This window comes from Schistocerca gregaria, unplaced genomic scaffold (assembly GCF_023897955.1).
Source record: "Schistocerca gregaria isolate iqSchGreg1 unplaced genomic scaffold, iqSchGreg1.2 ptg000338l, whole genome shotgun sequence".
Classification (NCBI taxonomy): domain Eukaryota; kingdom Metazoa; phylum Arthropoda; class Insecta; order Orthoptera; family Acrididae; genus Schistocerca; species Schistocerca gregaria.
The window spans coordinates 3,001,055-3,016,348 of NW_026061803.1; the positions used below are offsets into that span (position 1 = coordinate 3,001,055).

The window sequence follows — 15,294 nt, forward strand, 5'->3', positions numbered from 1 at the left end:
ATTGAGGTCATCAGTCCTCTAGAACTTAGAACGACTTAAACCTAACTAACCTAAGGACATCACACACATCCATACTCGAGGCAGGATTTGAACCTGCGACCGTAGAGGTCGCACGGCTCCCGACTGAAGCGCCTAGAACCGCTCGGCCACATAGGCCGGTCTATCATGTATTCTAGAGAAGCTGCCCGGTCGTCAGTGGCGCCTGTTCTTTCGAGAACAGTTACTATCTTCATATATATGGTTAAACGTTACCCAGCCATTGACCTTCGTCTGTGCGAATGCGCACAGATTGCCCGAAATCTTACGGGAATCGTCACCTTAGTGTGGGCCAGTATTGAGTGGATGGGCAAACACCTATTACGTACATTACGTTTGTGGATTGTGGCCGGTTGGAAATGTGAGTCTCACGGGAAGCGTGTAAGGGATAAATACCTGCAGTCGCGGTATTCATCTGTGTCCTCGGTGGCTCAAATGGATAGAGCGTCTGCCATGTAAGCAGGAGATCCCGGGTTCGAGTCCCGGTCGGGGCACACATTTTCAGCTGTCCCCATCGAAGTATATCAACAACACCTGTCGGCAGCTGAGGGTTTCAATTAACTATCAATTGTGAAGGGGATTCGAAGAACCCTTTGCCAGGCACTTACATGTGATTTGCAGAGTATCCACATAGATGTAGATCAAAGCTCGTCCCGTGACGCACGTGCACAAAATGATTCATACTGCAAACATACTCGCCGATAACACTGACGAATAACGAGTGCTGCATATCCAGGTTAGACAGATCGGCTTTTCCTGCCAAGAAGAACAGGGAGTTGCTATCTAGGAACAATTCCAGCCCGAGGAAGGGTTGAAAAGTGCTCCTTGGATTGCACACTAAACGTAAATAACGAAAATGCATTTTTGGTAAAAATTGGACAAAGCATAATCCTGTGCTCTCCGTATTGCATTAGCCGTTTTGAATATTGAAAATCTTACTGCAGATTCGTGTTCAGCGACATTAAAAATATACATGTAACCCTCAGTTCATGCAAATCGAAGTAATAATATAACTAAAAGGTTTCCCTAGACGTTGAACTTTTTTTTTTTTTTTTTTTTTTTTTTTGGAGAAACAATTTTCTCAGAACGGCATGCAGCATTAACTAAAAATGGTTCAATCTCTTAACTTCTACCTCTGACCCAGAAAAGTAAACACTTTTCTTAGGAGCTTATACCTATAATATATGACACTGATTAATATTAAGTAATTTTTGTGAAGGCATAAGGAGTGAAATAAACCACCCAAAAAATCTAACTCAGAGTTCGAATTAGTACCGTATCGTTAAATTTACGGTTGTTTCATTGCGGTTAGGTATGCGCTCCCATAAATTTTATGTAATATCGACTGATGTTTTCCATTTTCAATTTCAGAGAAGTAATTTAGTATCAACTGATGTCATCCATTTTTGATTTCAGGTAACATCTGAGAGGCCACACTGCACGCAGTCCGCGTGATCAAATCATAATTGCGGGCGCCATTGTTTTTACTGAAAATCTAAAATAAAGCTCATAGTATGATCACTCGTAACTCCCAAACAGATCCTTCAAGTGTATTTTCACTGTCTCAAAAAAAATATATAACATTTTTTGCTCATTTGAATGAGAACCTGGCCGTAACGCCGGAATATAGTCACGAGATTTTTTTCGGAGACGCTGTACGTTCGCGAGAAGAATTTCGTTCTGCGCGTGTCGATGGACATTCTACAGATATTACTGTTTGTGTGTGTGTGTGTACTACTCAGTCGTGCCATTCGAGTGTACATCTTTGCATAGTTTTCCTTTGACGGTGTAAACAGTGTTCGGCTCAGTTGCTAACTGGCCAGTTGAGTGGTTCCGAAGTTGTCGGATGTGCGGTGCGTTCTGTCTGCTAGGATAACAACAGACTGGCGTGGTGCGATGGCAGAAGCAGACACTGAAGGAGCTAGCTGCTGGGACGCCAGCGAACAATTTATGCCAAGTAAGACGAAGAGAACTATTCTAAAATTACGAGCCGCCTCAATAGTGTTTATCATTAGTAAATCTTGTAGTTGAGACTGCCACCAATCTACAATAACTGACATTTTTGCCTAGAGAGAGATTAGCGAGAAATACAGGATATCCCCCGCACATTGAAATTTTGGTTGTGATGACAGGCCTATGGGCAGTGTAGCCCGAGATCTAAGTTAGGTTGGAAGGGGGTAATTTGATTGAGAGATGTTTACGCCAACGATTATTAATGCCGAGTAAACGTTGTGTAAGCAGATTTCCCTGTAGCGTAGCCTAGTGTTTCCGTCCGCGCCATGTTTAACACACTTTCTCTGGCTATGTACAAAAGTCGCACAACAGCGACGAAAACTACGTTTCTGGTGGGGGGACGGGAGAGTTCCCTATGTAACTTTCACTACAAATTTTAGTAACCGCCGAAACTAGCCGAATTAGAAGCGTAATTTTAACTATATTTCCGTTTGTGGGAAAATAGTGATTCTCCTCTTTCGGCAGCAACTGTAATATGTAGGCGACTTATTAGTTTCTTTTTTTTTTTTTTTTTAAACTCTGAATCATGATCTCAGTAGACGCAGTGCTTTTTACGTTGCTTGATCCGTGGTCGATAGTAAACAATGCAATGTATTGGTAAACTCTTTGAAGTGTGACGCGTGTTGCATAGACGGCGTCTGCAATGTTCGTAAGGCCAAGCTTGTATATATTCTGTGTCTGTTTAATTAAGGCGAGGAGGATAATGTTCAAGGAGCACTGCATTAGCAGTCTATGGAGAAATTGAGAATTTGGATCTGACGAACGGCATGCTCGGGCAGTTCGTGCTATTATGTTGACCACTGTGTAATTCGGACACAGTGATCATTGCCTCTCCCTAGTAACCAGGAGACTCGGGTGGTAATCCTGGTCTGGCACAAATTTTCAACAGTGCCTATTGTCAGATAATTTTATTAGTGGTCCGGTCTTAAATTGTGTTTTGTTCACGAAACGTCGTTTAGCTTTTTCATGGATAACAGCTTTGGAAAGCGTACAGTCTGTACAGGTTACATTGATAATCACACGTCGTTAGTCCAAGGCAACTACAGCTACATAGTTTTACCAAGAACTTCTTCGTAGGTAGTTTCCCTGTAGTGGTATTTTGTTTTAGTATTTATAGACTGTAGGCTTGGATGAAATATGAAACACATATCCGAAGTTTCTGTTGATGCTGTAGATCCTGTTTTTATCCGTGCTAGGGGCACTAACACTTCATCAAATACTGGAGGACACAATTTGCCTCGAGATTTAGCAATTTTTCGTAATATAGGCCTAGCTTCGATATATTTTTCTCTAATTGTTGTTTGGATTTAATCTTAAAACACACTAACTTTTCCACCAGTTATTCTATATGTGGTTTCATCCCTTTCGTAGCATAGAGTTCCTAAACGGTCGATAATATTAATAATTTCCTTTCTCACTTTGATTTTCTGTAGAATCTCCTGTTTGTGGTTATTGCTAACCTGTTTCACATTCTCACTTTTATTATTTTTATTTTTCTTGTTTTGTGACTGGAAGCCAAATTTTCTTTGAATTCAGTCTTTAATTCTGAAACAGTTTCAGTTAAAGGTCAAGTGAAGATGGCGATCTATTTGAGGAGAATGGTTAGGAGATCTTTTATATTAGACGTACACAGGTCATTGAGATCCTTATCTATATAAAATTACTTCGAGTTTGATGTAGCCCATTCTCTTGTCATGATGTCGGCTGTATCGTAGCGTATTGTCTCGATTAGGTTGGATATTTTGATTAAGAGTTGCAGAAGTCCACGAAAGTGATTACGAAGTCAAGACTATACTAACAGAACGATGTGTAGCGTAGACCAAAACGCTCTTTCTGTCCTTTTAAAATCTCTTTTAATTAAAAATAACTAAAGCTGCAAGATACAATCACAAAAACTGTTTTATGTAATACAGAAATCCCAGACTATTGTTGTGTACGTACACTAATTTTTTGTCACAGAATATATATTTTTTACTCATTTGCTGGATTCCAGTTTCCCGCTTTTTGCGGCGAAAACCCTTTCCCTGCGAAGGGCCCAATAGCATGTCGGTTATATTCGCGACTTTATCGACGATCAGTAATTTCATATAGTCTATCCACCGGCGTCATTGTTAACATCGAATATAGATTTAAGTATTAGGAAGGCCAATATGAACCTAACGCATGGGTAGGTCTAATGATGAATAAAAAAAAAATTCGAATGCCGGTTAGCTACTACAAGCAGCACAGTGAACGCGTTATTGTGGCCAAGATAGACATGAAGTCCACACCTACCATAATCTTAAAAGTAGTCCGCAGATGAGGAAGAAATTGAGGAAATGTGTGATGAGATAAAAGAAATTATTCAGATAGTGAAGGGAGATGAAAATAGAATAGGCACAAGTGATTGGAATTTGATAGTAGAGAAATGAAGAAAAGGAAACGTAGTAGGTGAATATGGAATGGTGGTAAGAAATGAAAGAGGAAGCCGCCTGGTAGGTTTTTGCCCAGAGCATAACTTAATCATCGCTAACACTTGGTTCAAGAATCGTGAAAGAACGTTGTATACGTGGAAGAGACCTGGAGATACTGCAAGATTTTAGATAGATTATATAAAGGTAAGAAACCAGGTATTAAATTGTAAGACTTTTCCAGGGGCAAATGTGTACTCTGACCACAATCTATAGGTTATGAACTGTAGATTAAAACTGAAGAAACTGCAAAAATGTGGGAAATTAAGGAGATGGGACCTGGATAAACTGAAAGAACCAGAGGTTGTACAGAGTTTCAGGGAGAGCATAAGGGAACAATTGATAGGAATGGGGGAATGAAATACAGTAGAAGAAGAATGGGTAGCCTTGAGGGATGAAGTAGTGAAGGCAGCAGAGGATCAAGTAGGCAAAAAGCCGAGGGCTAGTAGGAATCCTTGGGTAACAGAAGAAATATTGAATTCAATTGATGAAAGGAGAAAATATAAAAATGCAGTAAATGACGCAGGCGAAAAGGAATACAAACGTCTCAAAAATTAGATCGACATGAAGTGCAAAATGGCTAAGCAGGGATGGCTAGAGGACAAATGTAAGGATGTAGAGGCGAAAATCACCATGGGTAAGATAGACACCGCCTACAGGAAAATTAAAGTGACAGCATAGATCGAGGTGGTGGGATCACTCATGGGAAAATTCCTGCAGTAGTTGATGTTAGAGCTGCACCAGTCAGCTGATAGGTCTTCCTGCTTAAGGGAAGTCTCTCTAACAAAAGATCCACTTTTGACAAAGCTTAAGTATCCAAGTAATGAGAGAATTAGTATATTTCATCAAAATATACAAGATTTTAGAGATAAAGTTAGTGAACTGCTTATAGATGTTGACTCTGAAATTATTGGTATATTTGAGCACTTCTTAAATAAGGAGATAATTCAGAGGCTTCCTTTACCAGAATACAGGTTGGCTGGCAGCTTTTCTAGGAGCTCTTTTCGGTGTGGGGGAGTAGCCATGTATGTGAAAAACAGCATCCCATTAGAGTCAATTGATGTTTCTAAGTACTGCACTGAAAAGGTGTTAGAATGTTGTGAAGGTATGGTTAAATTTAATGGAGCTAAACTTCTAATTGTTATTTATAGAGCCACAGACGCCAATTTCACAACATTTTTGCTAAAGCTAGAGGAGGTTTTTGGTACACTTTGTAGGAAATACAAAAAATTATTTATATGTGGTGATTTCAATATTAATTGTAAAGTGATTGTGCAAGTAAAAGGATGCTGGTAGATCTCCTTAATTCATATAATCATATGTAAACTGGTATGGCAAAGTGGTATGCAGATAGAATAGCTACGTCTCAGGATACAATTAAAACCATATGGTCAGTCGTAAGCGAAGTGGCTGGTCTGTAGAGACAGGTCGACGATATAGAATCAGTGCGTAGTGGGAATGTTCGTGTTACTGATAAGTCGCATATATGTACAGTATTTAATAATCACTTTCTGAATGTACCAGGTGAACTAAATAGAAACCTAGCCCCAACAGGGAATCATATAGCGCTCTTAGAAAAAAGTGTTCCGAGACTGTTACCCTAAACGGTCCTCCATGATACTGACAAGAGGGAGATTGAGTTAATAATTAAATCACTAAAGACCAAGAACTCTCATGGATATGGCAGGGTATCTAGCAGAATACTGAAGTATTGTTCTGTGTATGTTGGCCCAGTACTTAGCCATATCTGTGACTTTTCCTTTAGCGGTGGTCGGTTTCCTGACCGATTAAAGTACTCTCTACTGAAGCCACTTTATAAAAAGGGAGACAAGGATAATGTTGACAACTTTAGACCTATTTCAATGCCATCGGTGTTTGCTAAAGTTATCGAGAAGGTTGTATATACAATGTTACTGGAGCATTTAAATTCACATTATTTGCTGTCAAATGTACAGTTTGGTTTTAGAAATGGTTTAACAACTGAAAATGCTATATTCTCTTTTCTCTGTGAGGTTTTGGACGGATAAAATAAAAGGTTGCGAACGCTAGGTGTTTTCTTTGATTTAACGAAGGCTTTTGACTGTGTTGACCACAAAATATTACTGCACAAGTTGGACCATTATGGAGTAAGGGAGTAGCATACAATTGGTTCCCCTCTTACTTTAAGAACAGAAAGCAGAAGGTAATTCTCTGCGATATTGAGAGTGGTAGTGATAATCATTCGCAATGGGGCTCTGTTAAGAGGGCATTCCCCCAAGGGTCGGTTCTGGGGCCACTGCTGTTTCTTACTTATATAAATGATATGCCCTCTAGTATTACAGGTGATTCAAAAATATTTCTGTTTGCTGATGACACCAGCTTGGCAGTGAAGGATCTTGTGTGTAATACTGAAACAGTATCAAATAATGTAGTTAATGGAATAAAGTTCATGGCTTGTGGATAACAATTTGATGCTAAATCACAGTAAGACTCAGTTTTTGCAGTTTCTAATTCACAATTCAACAAGGACCGATATTTTGATCAGACAGAATGGGCATGTTATAAGCGAGACGAAACAGTTAAAGTTCCTAGGCGATCGGATATATAGTAAGCCGTTGTGGAAAGCCCATGTCCAGGATCTTGTCCAGAAACTAAAATGCTGCTTTAGTTACCATTAGAACAGTATCTGAAATTAGTGACAGTTCAACATGGAAAATAGTCTACTTCGCATATTTTCACACGCTTAGGTCGTATGGTATTATATTCTTTGGGTAATTCTTCTGATTCAAAAAGGGTATTTTTGGCTCAAAACGGGCTGTTCGAGCTATATGGGGTGTAAGTTCGAGAACCTCTTGTTGGCCCCTATTCAATAGTCTGGGAATTCTGACATTGCCCTGACAGCATATATTTTCTTTAATGTAGTTTATTGTTAGCAGTATTAGCGTATTCCCAACAGTTAGCAGCTTTCAATCAGTTAATACTAGGCACAAATCAAATCTGTATGTGGAATGCACTTCCTTGACTCTTGTGCAGAAAGGAGTGCAGTATTCTGCTGCATCCATTGTCAATAAGCTACCACAAGAACTCAAAAATCTTAGCAGTAGCCCAAAATCATTTAAGTCTAAACTGAAGAGTTTCCTCATGGCTCACTCCTTCTATTCTGTCGAGGAGCTCCTGGAAGAGCTAAAAAATTATGCAAATTTCAGTGTTACGTAGTTAATTTTCTTTATTTAAACTTACGACTTGTCGCCTTAATATGTTTTTATATTTCATTTTATCTGTTTCTACTATCGTGTTATAATTTCATGTATTGACTCGTTCTATGACCATGAAGATTTCTCCTTAATATGGTCCCACGGAACAATAAATAAATAAAAATAAAAGCTTTGGAGAAAAGAGATCCACTTGTATGCATATCAAGAGCTCAGATGGAAACCCTGTTATAAGCGAAGAAGGGAAAGCAGAAAGGTGGAAGGAGTATATAGAAGATCTATACAAGGGCAATGTGCTTGAAAACAGAATTTGGAAATGGAAGAGCATGTAGATAAAGATGAAATAAGAGATGATATACTGTGTGAAGAGTTTAGCAGAGCAGTGAAAGACCTACGCCGAAACAAGGCCCCGGGAATATTCAACATTCCATTATAACTACTGACACCCGTGGGAGAGCCAGCCCTGACTAAACTCTACCATCTGATGAGCAAGATGTATGAGACAGGCGAAATACCGTCAGACTTCAAGAAGAATATAATAATTCCAATCTCTAAGAAAGCAGTTGTTGACAGATGTGAAAATTACCGAACTATTTGTTTAGTAAGTCACAGGCGCAAAACACTAAAGCCAATTCTTTACAGCCGAATGGAGAAACTGGTAGAAGCCGACCTCGGGGTATACCAGTTTGGATTCCGTAGAAATACTGGAACACATGAGGCAATACTGACCCTACGTCCTCTCTTAAGAGCTAGATTAAGGAAAGGCACACCTACGTTTCTAGCGTTTGTAGACTTAGAGAAATCTTTTGACAATGTTGACTGGAAAACTCTTTCAAATACTGAAGTGGCAGTGGTAAAATGCAATGAGTGAAAGGCCATTTACAATTTGTACACATACCAGATGGGAGTTGCAAGAGTCAGGGGGCATGAAAGGGAAGCAGTGGTTGGGAAGGTAGTGAGATGCGGTTCTAGTCAATCGCCGATGTTATTCAATCTGTTTATTGAGCAAGCAGTAAAGGAAAAAAAGAGAAAAATCGAAGTAGGAATTAAAATCTATGGACAAGAAATAAAAACCTTGAGGTTCACTCATGACAAAATTCTGTCAGAGACATCAAAGGACCTGGAAGAGCAGCTGAATGGAGTGGAGTGTCCTGAAAGAATGATATAAGATGATCATCAATAAAAGCAAAACGAGGATAATGGAATGTAGTCGAAACATGTTTGGTGATGCTGAAGGAATTAGATTAGGAACTGAGACACTTAAAGTAGTAAAGGAGTTTTGGTATTTGGGGAGCAAAATAACTGATGACGGTCGAAGTATAGAGGATATAAATTGTATACTGGCAATGGCAAGGAAAGTGTTTCTGAAGAAGAAAAACTTGTTAACATTGAGTATAGCTTTACGTATCAGGAAGTGTGTTATCCGAGTATTTGTATGGAGTGTAGCCATGTATGGAAGTGAATCATGGACGATAAAGAGTTTGGATAAGAAGAGACTAGAGGCTTTAGAAATAAGGTGCTACAGAAGAATGCTGAAGATCAGATGGGTAGATCACTTAACTAATGACGAGGTATTAAATAGTATTGGGGAGAAGAGAACTTTGTGGCACAACTTGACTACAAGAAGGAATCGGTTGGTAGGACACGTTCTGTGGCATCAGCGGATCACCATTTTAGAATTGGAGGGCAACGCGGAGGGTAAAGGTCGAGGAGGGAGACCAGGAGATGAATACACTAGCAGATTCAGAAGGATGTAGGTTGCAGTGCGTATTGGGAGATGGCGCTTGCACATGATACAGTAGCATGGAGAGCTGTATCAAACCAGTCTCTGGACTAAAGACCACAACAACAACAATAAGAAGGCATCTGTCTCATGTGTACCCTTCAACAGAGATAGGACAGACAAGACGGTTAGATTAGACTATATGTATTTTCGGTTGCAAATGATCCATAATGAGGAGATGCTCAGTGGGAAACTAATATGCTAATTTACCTTCCACAGATCGCAAGTGGACTGATCATCGACGTGAAATGAGGGATGAAAATTTAAACGTACTTCTGATCGTACTCTTATTATTTGACACCCTCCCCCCCACTCTCTCTCTCTCTCTCTCTCTCTCTCTCTCTCTCTCTCTCTCTCTCTCTCTCTCTCTCTCTTTCTAACTCACTCACTCTCAATCGCTCACGCCCTAGTTCTACTAAAAAATTCAATTCATTAATGGTGTCGGAGGAGATGGTTAAATAAATCCTTTAGGCTGCTCTTAAACTGAATTTTGACAGTAGTAAAACTTTTATGGCTGCTGACAAGTTATTGAAAATTCGTTTTCCTGAATGATCGAGACTTTCTTGCACCAAAGTAATTAACTTCCAAATTTTTGTGGAGATTATTCATGTTTCTAGTAAGGAGTGCATGCAATGCGCTGTTGATTTGAAAATAATAATTTGACACAAAAGAAGCTCCTAAGTTGATGTGATACCCAGTAAGAAGCAGTACAAATCAAGTTTTTGTTAACGATTATTGACTTTTTAGCCGGCTGTGGTGCCTTGGACATGAGCTAGGACCTTAAGATTTTGCATGAAAGGAGGACAAGCAGCCGCGTTGCACGGGAGAATGTGAAAAGTGTTCATATGTACTAAAACCTGTAAAATCCGCCCGTTTTTGTCTTATGCTATCGAATCGACTTAAAGCCAGATCGTCTCTTTGGCCGCTCTTCTCTACGAAACGGTTACACTTATCGTCTGCAAAGCTATGTTGCGTGCTGCGGTATCCGGAGACACTGAAAGCACCATAGTAGAACACAGACGAAGCTTCCAAGTTGATGTAATAGCCAGTAAGAAACAGTACAATTCAAGTTTCAGTTATCGATTATTGACTTCCAAGCCGGCTTTGCTGTCTTGGACATGAGCTAAGACCTTACGATTTTGCATGAAGGGAGGTCTACCAGCCACGTTGCACGGGAGAGCGTGAAAAGTGTTTATATGTAGTAAAAACCTGAGAAATCCGCCCTTTCGTGTCATTTGCTATAGAATCGACTTAATGCCAGATCGTCTCTTAGGCCGCTCTTCTCTATGATACGGATACACTTGTGGTCGTCTTCAGTCCTGAGACTGGTTTGATGCACCTCTCCATGCTACTCTATCCTGTGCAAGCTGCTTCATCTTCCAGTACCTACTGCAACCTACATCCTTCTGAATCTGCTTGGTGTATTCATGTCTTGGTCTCCCTCTACGATTTTTACCCTCCACGCTGCCCTCCAATGCTAAATTTGTGATCCCTTGATGCCTCAAAACATGTCCTACCAACCGATCCCTTCTTCTAGTCAAGTTGTGCCACAAACTTCTCTTCTCCCCAATCCTATTCAATACCTCCTCATTAGTTACGTGATCTACCCATCTAATCTTCAGCAATCTTCTGTAGCACCACATTTCGAAAGCTTCGATTCTCTTCTTGTCCAAACTAGTTATCGTCCATGTTTCACTTCCATACATACTTTTATAAACGACTTCCTGATACATAAATCTATATTCGATGTTAACAAATTTCTCTTCTTGAGAAACGCTTTCCTTGCCATTGCCAGTCTGCATTTTATATCCTCTCTACTTCGACCATCATCAGTTATTTTACTTCCTAAAGAGCAAAACTCCTTTACTACTTTAAGTATCTCATTTCCTAATCTAATTCCCTCAGCATCACCCGATTTAATTTGACTACATTCCATTATCCTCGTTTTGCTTTTGTTGATGTTCATCTTATATCCTCCTTTCAAGACACTGTCCATTCCGTTCAACTGCTCTTCCAAGTCCTTTGCCGTCTCTGACAGAATTACAATGTCATCGGCGAACCTCAAAGTTTTTATTTCTTCTCCATGAATTTTAATACCTACTCCAAATTTTTCTTTTGTTTCCTTTACTGCTTGCTCAATATACAGAATGAATAACATCGGGGAGAGGCTACAACCCTGTCTCACTCCTTTCCCAACCACTGCTTCCCTTTCATGCCCCTCGACTCTTATGACTGCCATCTAGTTTCTGTACAATTTTTAAATAGCCTCTCGCTCCCTATATTTTACCCCTGCTACCTTCAGAATATGTAAGAGAGTATTCCAGTCAACATTGTCAAAAGCTTTCTCTAAGTCTACAAATGCTAGAAACGTAGGTTTGCCTTTTCTTAATCTTTCTTCTAAGATAAGTCGTAAGGTCAGTATTGCCTCACGTGTTCCAACATTTCGACGGAATCCAAACTGATCCTCCCCGAGGTCCGCATCTACCAGTTTTTCCATTCGTCTGTAAAGAATTCGCGTTAGTATTTTGCAGCTGCGACTTATTAAACTGATTAGTTCGGAAATTTTCACATCTGTCAGCACCTGCTTTCTTTGGGATTGGAATTATTATATTCTTCTTGAAGTCTGAGGGTATTTCACCTGTCTCATACATCTTGCTCACCAGCTGGTAGAGTTTTGTCATGACTGGCTCTCCCAAGGCCGTCAGTAGTTCTAATGGAATGTTGTCTACTCCGGGTTCCTTGTTTCGACTCAGGTCTTTCAGTGCTCTGTCAAACTCTTCACGCAGTATCTTACGTCTCATTTCGTCTTCATCTACATCCTCTTCCATTTCCATAATATTGTCCTCAAGTACATCGCCCTTGTATAAACCTTCTATATACTCCTTCCACCTTTCAGCCTTCCCTTCTTTGCTTAGAACTGGATTGCCATATGAGCTCTTGATATTCATACACGTGGTTCTCTTCTCTCCAAAGGTCTCTTTAATTTTCCTGTAGGCAGTATCTATCTTACCCCTAGTTAGATAAGCTTCTACATCCTTACATTTGTCCTCTAGCCATCCCTGCTTAGCCATTTTGCACTTCCTGTCGATCTCATTTTTTAGATGTTTGTATTCCTTTTTGCCTGCTTCATTTACTTCATTTTTATATTTTCTCCTTTCATCAATTAAAATCAATATTTCTTCTGTTACCCAAGGATTTCTAGCAACCCTCGTATTTTTACCTACTTTATCCTGTGCTGCCTTCACTACTTCATCCCTCAGAGCTACCCATTCTTCTTCAACTATGTTTCTTTCCCCCATTGCTGCCAATTGTTCCCTTATGCTCTCCTTCAAACTCTGTACAACCTCTGGTTCTTTCAGCTTATCCAGATCCCATGTCCTTAAATTCCCACCTTTTTGCAGATTCTTCAGTTTTAACCTACAGGTCATAACCAATAGATTGTGGTCAGAGTCCACATCTGCCCCTGGAAATGCCCTAGAATTTAAAACCTGATTCCTAAATCTCTGTCTTACCATTATATAATCTATCTGATACCTTTTAGTATCTCCAGGATACTTCCATGTATACAACCTTCTTTTATGATTCTTGAACCAAGTGTTAGCTATGATTAAGTTAAGCTCTGTGCAAAATTCTACCAGACGGCTTCCTCATTCATTTCTTAGCCCCAATCCATAATCACCTACTATGTTTCCTTCTCTCCTTTGTCCTACTGACGAATTCCAGTCACCCATGACTATTAAATTTTCGTCTCCCTTCACTACCTGAATAATTTCTTTTATCTCATCATACATTTCATCAATTTCTTCATCATCTGCAGAGCTAGTTGGCATATAAACATGTACTACTGTTGTAGGCATGGGCTTTGTGTCTATCTTGGCCACAGTAATGCGTTCACTATGCTGTTTGTAGTAGGTTACCCGCATTCCTATTTTCCTATTCATTATTAAACCTATTCCTGCATTACCCCTATTTGATTTTGTATTTATAACCCTGTATTCACCTGACCAAAAGTCTTGTTTTTCCTGCCACCGAGCTTCACTAATTCCCACTATATCTAACTTTAACCTATCCATTTCCGTTTTTAAATTTTCTAACCTACCTGCCCGATTAAGGGATCTAACATTCCACGCTCCGATCCGTAGAATGCCAGTTTTCTTTCTCCTGATAACGACGTCCTTTTGAGTAGTCCCCGCCCGGAGATCCGAATGGAGGACTATTTTACCTCCGGACTGTTTTCCCAAGAGGACGCCATCATCATTTAACCATACAGTAAAGCTGCATGCATTCGGGAAAAATTGCTGCTGCAATTTCCCCTTGCTTTCAGCCGTTCGCAGTACCAGCGCAGCAACGCCGTTTTGGTTAATGTTACAAGGCCAGATCAGTCAATCATCCAGACTGTTGCCCCTGCAACTACTCTTCAGGAACCACACGATTGTCTGGCCTGAAACGGTTACACTTATCGTTGTCAAAGCTATGTTGCGTGCTGCGGTATCCGGAGGCACTGAAAGCACCATAGTAGAACACAGACGAAGCTTCTAAGTTGATGTAATAGCCAGTAAGAAGCAGTACAATTCAAGCTTTAGTTATCGATTATCGAGTTTTAAGCAGGCTTTTGTGTCTTGGACATGAGCTAAGACCTTACGATTTTGCATGAAGGGAGGTCTACCAGCCACGTTGCACGGGAGAGCGTGAAAAGTATTCATATGTAGTAAAAACCTGAGAAATCCGCCCGTTTTGGTCTTATGCTATCGAATCGACTTAAAGCCAGATCGTCTCTTTGGCCGCTCTTCTCTATGAAACGGTTACACTTATCGTCTACAACGCTATGTTGTTTGCTGCGGTATGCTTACACACTAGAAGCAAAATTGTAGAACACAGAAGAAGCTTCCAAGGTAATGATATAGACAGGAAGAAGCAGTACTATTCAAGTTTTAGTTATCAATTATTGACTCCTAAGCCGGCTTTGCTGCCTTTGACATGAGCCAAGAACTTACAATTTTGTATGAAGGGAGGTCTACCAGCAACGTTTCACGGGAGAGTGTGAAAAGTGTTCATATGTAGTAAAAACCTGAGAAATCCGCCCGTTTTTGTCATTTGCTATCGAATCGACTTAATGCCAGATCGTCTCTTTGTCCTCTCTTCTCTATGAAACAGTTTCACTTATCGTCTGCAAAACTATGTTGCGTGCTGCGGCATGCGGAAACACTAAAAGCACCATAGTAGAACACAGAAGAAGTTTCTAAGTTGATGTAATAGACTATAAGAAGCAGTACAATTCAAGTAATCAGAAACATTGAAATTAAGTAAGTCCAAATTTTCAGATTGGTTTTTTAGGTCCGATTTTCTCAACAACTTGGTGATCAAACCAGTATATCAGTCCGGAACAAGGACAAAATATTTCCACACTTCTGGAACGAAGGCACAAACGTTTTGCCCAAAATAGTCATTTTTTGTTAACTTGCAAGTATGTGTGAAGGAAGGAATTGGTGTGTAGTCTAGTCAAGTAACCACTCCAATTTTACCTGAATGATAGAATGAGATACTGTTATACAGTAGCTTCCAGAATTCAGAAGGTTACTGAAGTGTATCTAAAAAAAAAGAGGAACTATCCAATATTAAAAACTCTTGTGTCACGAATAATATATATAAAGCAATTGATTTAGTAACAGATGTTGATGAGAACTCAGAGCTTGTATGTATGAAACGTAAAAGGAGACCTCTGTAGGAAAAACAAATTAAGTTTTCGAAAAAACCAAGTGATTTTGTAAAGAAACGAAGACTTTCTCTTCTTATGATTCACTTCTGTTTTGACATTCGATGT

General features: G+C 39.8%; 1 non-coding gene across 1 annotated transcript; it reads left to right on the forward strand.

Annotated features, from left to right (window-relative positions):
• Positions 1 to 456: 456 nt before the first annotated feature.
• On the forward strand, positions 457 to 530 carry Trnat-ugu (transfer RNA threonine (anticodon UGU)). Its single transcript has one exon. It is a non-coding gene; the product is annotated as a tRNA-Thr (tRNA).
• The last annotated feature ends 14,764 nt before the right edge of the window (positions 531 to 15,294 follow it).